The sequence below is a fragment of the Grammomys surdaster genome, unplaced genomic scaffold (assembly GCF_004785775.1).
Source record: "Grammomys surdaster isolate TR1022 unplaced genomic scaffold, NIH_TR_1.0 362, whole genome shotgun sequence".
Taxonomy (NCBI): Eukaryota; Metazoa; Chordata; class Mammalia; order Rodentia; family Muridae; genus Grammomys; species Grammomys surdaster.
The window spans coordinates 393,802-400,510 of NW_021604781.1; the positions used below are offsets into that span (position 1 = coordinate 393,802).

General features: G+C 46.2%; 1 long non-coding RNA gene across 2 annotated transcripts in view; it reads right to left on the reverse strand.

The window, feature by feature from the left end:
• LOC114631454 overlaps positions 1–3,153 on the reverse strand; it is a 14,307-nt gene extending 11,154 nt beyond the window's left edge. For both annotated transcript variants that reach the window (XR_003712962.1, XR_003712961.1), the window contains exon 1: positions 2,900–3,153. This is a non-coding gene — a long non-coding RNA (uncharacterized LOC114631454). The remainder of the gene's footprint in view (positions 1–2,899) is intronic.
• Between the last annotated feature and the right edge of the window lie 3,556 nt (positions 3,154–6,709).

Below are 6,709 nucleotides of genomic sequence, written 5' to 3' on the forward strand. Positions count from 1 at the left end.
CCTCCTCCTCCTCCTCCTCCTCCTCCTCCTTCTCCTCCTCCTCTCCTTCTTTTGAGACAGCATCTTACACTGCAGCCCACTGGGAGCTCACTATGTAGCCCAGCCTGGCTTTAACTCATGACAATTCTCCAGCCTCAGCTTCCAAGTGCTTCCATGACAGATTTATGCCGACACGCCTAGCTTTACACGGGTTTTCTCCAGCTGCTAGTATGAATTACCACACCCTTGTTGCTTCCAACAACACAAATGTACTACCTCCCCTTGTGGAAGCCAGACTGTGTTCTCCTCGGTCTTAGGTTAGGATGTGAGCCAAGGGCCTGGGTAGGCCTCTGCTACACAGTAGCAAGCTGCTTTCGAGCCAGATGGAGTCCCAGGGCCCCACCCTGCATGGCAAAGGATACAAAAAAAAAAAAAATGAGCAGGATTTCAGTGCTGGGGGAGTCTGAGGATAAACCACATCCTTGCCTGCTCAGTTTCTAGAGGCTTTCTGTGTTCCTCAGCCTGAGGACTCTTTCCAATTGTCTTTATGTTTTAGACGCCATTTTGTAAATCAGGGTTAGATTTTTGGGAACTGGAGCAATAGGTGTAGAGAATATCCACATATTCCTTGCCCTGTCCACAAGTCAGGCTCCTCCCCACCAACTTACCATGCTGTTTGTACATGAGAGAGGCTTGACAAACCTCCACTGACTCACCTCAACCATCCAAAGCCAGACCTGACAGCAGGAGTCAGTCTTTTGGTTCTCACTAATAGGTACTGAGCTCACACCATTATGGTTCCGCTGCAGAACAATCTCACTGTCCTGAAATTCTCCTTGGCGCCACCTGTTTCCTGCCACCTCCCTGATTGTTTACGCTATTTATGTGTCCATAAGATTGCCTTTTCATGTAGTTGGAGTCACATAACATGTAGCCTTTTTATAGTGGCTTCCTTCATTTAGCAGTATGCACTTAAGATTCTTCTGTGTCTGAGACTATTTTCTTCTTGGGGTTACAGTCTCACTCTATAGCCCTGGCTGGCCTTGAGTGGATTATCCTGCCTTAGTCTCTCAAGTGCTAGAATTGTAGGTATGTGTTAACATGCTTAGCCTAAGTGTCTTTTTTCCTCCTTCCTTTCTTTACTCCTTTCTTTCTTCCTTCCTTCCTTCCTTCCTTCCTTCCTTCCTTCCTTCCTTCCTTCCTTCCTTCCTTCCTTCCCCAGGCTGGCCTCAAACTCACAGAGTCCGTCTGCCTCCCAAGCGCTGGGAATAAAGGTACCACCTGGCTTCCCTATGTCTTTTTTTGTTTGTTTGTTTTGTTTTGTTTTGTTTTGTTTTGTTTTTTTGAGACAGGGTTTCTTTGAGTAGCCCTGGCTGTCCTGGAACTCACTCTGTAGACCAAGCTAGCCTCGAACTCTCGAACTCAGAAATCCGCCTGCCTCTGCCTCCCAAGTGCTGGGATTAAAGGTGTGCGCCACCACTGCCCAGCCTTCCCTATGTCTTTTAAGCTTATTTTCAGTGCTGAGTAATGCTCCACATCCTGCAGTAACACGTTTACTTATCAACTTGTCAGCTAATGGACGTTTGTGTGACTACTACCTTGGGCTGTTAGGAAAATGCTTATATATGCAAATCCTTGTCTGGATCTGTTTCTATACGTAGAAATGGGATTGTCAGATTGTGTGGTGACTCCAGCTTTTTGGCAGCTATACCAGTTTATGTTTGCATCAGTAACATGTGACCGTGTTTCCCATGTCCTCAACAACAGATGCTATTATCTGCCTTCGTGGAGTCAAGTGGATTTGCTAAGGGTCCATTGTCCAATAATTTTTTTTTACCATTTTCACATGTTCACGTGGTATGCATATGGCATGCAAGTATGTGTATACATGTGTGTGGGTGCACATGATTGCGGAGGCCCAAGGTTGATTATGAGAATTGTCACTGATGGTTCTACCACCTTACTTCACTGAGGCAGGGTCTCTCAGTAGAACCCAGAGCCAATATGGTAAGTCTGGCTAGTCCGCTTGTCCTGCCTCTGCCTTCCCAGGCTGGACTTATAGTAGGCTACCACTGCATCCTGGCATTTCTGTGGGTTCTGGGGACCCTAATTCTGGTCCTCATGCTTACACGGCAAGTACTTTAACCACTGAGCCATCTGCCCATCCCAGTGATACTCTTTAAACAGAATCTTTTCTTCTCTACCAAGAGATCTAAGCTTATACTTATAATTTGCCATGTCTTTAAGTCTTGTTTGACCTAGCATGCAATTTTAGAAAATAACCGAGTTCAGGTCCCATTTTGAACTTCCTGCGCCATCTCTCTGAACAGTATCAGATATTTCTGGAGAGTCAGCTTCTCTCATTCTTTGGTACATCACAAGCATATTCTCTACTTTTTCTTTGCATCAGAAGGGATACAGTATCTTAAAACTTCTTTTTTTTAAACTGTTTCCTCGATGCTCAGAAAATTAAATCTCACAAATGTTGGAGCATGACTGACCAGACTGGGTAGGAGTCTCCATGCTGGCTGAAATGAACAATTCTTAGCAGACAGGCTGTCCTCTAGACATGGTGATGCTGCCCCAGACCCTCTTCTTGTTCTTGGGAAGGCAACGGATGTTCACCTATGGTTGTGTTTCAGGGATCTTGCTATAGGCACTAACGTCAGTCAATCTTATGGGCCATTACAAGGCAACAGAGTCAGCCTCTGTTGGCTCCCCTACGCCCCCCTCCCCTACTTGAAACGGAAGTATTTGCCTCAGCACTTATCTTGCAAATGGCATACAAACAAAATCATTCATCGGGTGACTGATTTAGTGCTCAGAAATAGGTCTCAGCCAAGTACTTTTCCCACACTGACATGCAAATCCAACCGCCCACTACACCGGCTAAATCAAGAGCTCCAGTGACTTTACTCACAGTGCGCTTGTTCAGCAAAGCAGCCGTAACCATCGATGCTTTCTCTCTCTTCCTCTCTCTTTGCATTCTTCCCTAGGCCCCCGGAAGGAAGAAGATCTCTCCCCCACCTTCACCACCATTTAATCCTTCCATTCCTTCTTTTTTACTTCAAGCAGAGGCTAAGGGAGCTCTCCCTCCCCTGATGAACATCCTAACCTTCACATGGAGACGGCAGCTCCTCTAGCCAGACACAATCCTTTCCCTGATTCTTTCTGTGAGACTGCAGGTCCCTGTATATCCTAAATGCAGTTTGTCTTCCCGTTTCCTGGCCTTTGTTCATGTCCTTCCAGCTGGAACTCCTCTGCCTGTCAAAACCTTACCCTATCTGCAAGGGTCATCTGAAGGCCCCTCCTCCACAAAGCGTCCTTGCATCCTGGTCTCTCCCCTGAGCTCCGGCACATGGCAGGCACTTGAGAAAGATGTGCATATTGTGTGAGAGAATAAATGAAGCGCAGAGCAAAGCATTCCCCACCTCCATCATTCTTTCAAACCCTTAAAATTATTAAAATATTAAAGCATCAGCGGTCTTGGGGTCCACCCAGTTCCCAGGGTGATAGCCGATGGCTGTCGGAGGCTGGACTGAATCATTAACTGGAAGTTTTCTTGTTCCTGGTCTCTCTGTGCTGGGAAGCTGGAGGCAAAGTGATGCCCCACGGGGCCACTTGCCTGTGACTCTTGCCACATGCGGATGAGAACAGGGTCTTTCTGGTGTAGAGTCTGTTCAGGAACTAGAAGTCTGGTGTTTGGAAACAGTGCTTTAAACGGGAGCAGTAAGTGTCAAGGTTGTATACATTTGTTTCTAAGGGTGTCCTCAAGTCTGATGGCAAAGTCAAGATTCTCATGTCAGGAAGACATGGTCTCCCATGTCCAGGGTCCCTGACAGCTGTGTCTCTAGTCTCCAGAGCAGGGTGCTGGACTGGGGCAGAGAAAAACTTCTAGGGGTGTTATTGTGACAAGCTCTTGTTTCTGCAGCCTTAGATGACCCCATTGGATACCTACAGTTGCAGGTAGGTTTGCTCTCCTGAAATGGCACACCTTTGTTATGGGCTGAGTGTGTCCCCCAGAGTCCTAAAGAGCAATTGTAATCCATAGTGCCTCAAAATTTGACTGAATTTGGAGTCTGGGTCTTTAACAAGGTAATTAAATTAAAAAAAAGAGTTTGTAGCAGAGATCTTAACCTGGTGTGACTAGCATCCTTACAGGAAATGAAAGTGACCAGGCGGTGGTGTCACACAGCTTTAATCCCAGCACTCGGAAGGCAGATGCAGGCAGATTTCTAAGTTCAAGACCAGCCTAGTCTACAAAGTGGGTTCCAGGATAACCGGGTCTAGACCGAGAAACCCTGTCTCAAAAACAACAAAACAAAAACAAAGACAATAAAGAAAAGGCATTTTCTCTCATCTCTACCCCTTCTCTTTAAGATAGTGTCTCGCTGTGTAGAGCAGGCTGTTTTCAAACCTGAGATCCTCTTGTCTCAGCCTCCCAAGTACAGGGATTACAGGTGTGTATCACCACAACCCATGAGAAGATAGCCATCAAACAAGTCAAGGAGTGAGACCTCAGAAGGAGCCAGCTCTGTCACTTTCATCATTGTCTTCCAGCCTCCAGCACCAAAGCAGTGAGATTCTGGTGTTTAGAAGACTAATCCCTCATTCAGGGTTACTATGGAGAGCCTGCATACATGGTACCTCCTCATTAGGAACAGACGTCCATCCCCAAAGGATATTCCTGACCTGCATCCTAACAGAGCAGCCATAGAAGTCTGCCGTTAAGCCACAGCTGCATGTCCTTAGCCATTTTCATATTTATGTGTGCCTTTGTTTCACAGAACGCCACAGGCTTGAGATCCATTAGCTCCACCCATTGACTCCCACGGTCTCTACCACTGTCCTAAATGGCCCCTCCCCTCACTGCAGAATGAATGAAGTATACACATGCATGCTTCTGGGGACATAAGATGATATAAAAAACAAGACTTAACAGTTTCAGAAGCACTGACTCGTCTTGGCCTAAGCTTCTCTCCATGCAGAAGAAGCCTCACATTGATAATTTCCTTTTGTATTCTAGAGTGTTCATTCATGTCTCATGACAGCTGTAGTGGTACACAACTGTGCACTTAGGAGGCTGAGACAGTGGATTGCCAATTTGATGCCAGCTCAGGCTATACACTGAGACCCTGTCTCAAAAAACCAAACCCAACCAAGCTAAAACCTATTTTTCATGGTTCCATCATCAGCCAGTCATCTAAGGAATTTCGAGAGGTAGGCAATTATTGCTGCCTTACTTTCTCTTGGTTGTTGTTGGTTTTGGTGTGAGACAGGGTCTTACTGGGTAGTTCTGGATGGCCTGGAACTTGGTATGTAGACCAGACTGGCCTAGAACCCGGAAAGATCTGCCATCTGCTGTCTCCTGGGTGCTGGGATTAAAAGCTTGGGCTGCCACACCCAGATGAACTGCTTTCATTTTTAGGATGAATCTCAGACTCAGAAGGAGCTGTGGTCCAGGTAATGTAACTAGGAAGCGGCAGTAATAGAACAAGGCTTCTTTCCTATTGACATTCCAGCTGTCTTTACTCCAGCATGGTAGCTTGTAGCTTGTACAAACATTTGGAGCTGGAGAGATAGCTCAGCGGTTAAGAGCATCAACTGCTAATTCCAGAGGTCCTGAGTTCAATTTCCAGCAACCACATAGTGGCTCATAACCATCTATAATGAATTCTGATGCTCTCTTCTGGGGTGCAGCTACACATGCAGACAAAACACTCATATACATTAAATAAATCTTAAAAATCTTGGTGCCATTGGCTGGTTTGTTAAGGTAGTTTTTGTTGTTCTGTGTATATGAGTGTTTTACCTGAATACATGTATGTTTACTCTTTGCATGTCTGGTGTCCAAAGAGCCCAGAAAAAGATGTTGGATTCCTTGGAACTGGAGTTACAGGTTGTAATGGGCTCCCATATGGCTGCTGGGAACTGGGGCTGGGACCTCTGGAAAAATCAGCCAGTGCTCTTAACCACTGAGCCATCTCTCCAGTCTCCTCGTTGGATGCTCTTAATGTAACTGAATCTGTCAGCTACGCCAGCATAGCTGACTGAGTTCCTTGGATTGGGCGGAGGGCTGAGGGCGAGAGAAAGAAAGAGAAGGAGTCATCTGGTAAAGAACCAAATGCTGTATTTTCAACTGCATAGCTCCCTTTTATACTCCCCACAAAACAGGAACACAAACAGGAACAGGAATAAAAACAGGAACAAAGATCAAAACAGGAACAAGGAGATACATTCGGCAGCCTACCACCCAAGCTTGGATTTCTCCTTGAGCAATCTTCTCAGGGAAATGCATAGAGATGGGGGATCGGGCACAACAGCACAGGTGCAGAGGATGGTAACTCACATGAATCAGCTTCTTCGGTGATGGCAGTACTGAGGTGGTAGTATTAATGTTAGGCCATGTTCTAGGCAACACGGTTAGCATCTCACATGTTCATGAGGTAAGTGGCTGTTACCACTCCCATTTTACAGATGAGAAGCTAAAAACACAGGAAGTTAAACTCCTCCAAGGTAATACAGCCATCAGAATTCGAACTCATACGGCCCTGCTCCGGGGCTGGCCCTCTACTCTGCAGTAACTGGCTCTCAGCAAGAGGCCTTTGTGGTCAAAACCATGAATTTAGGTTAGGAAAGCTCCCTGCCATATGGAATAAATGCTTATAACTGCCTCTCCTACAACCCCATGTTAGAGTCTTCTGAAGGCACAGACCTGGTAGAACACCCC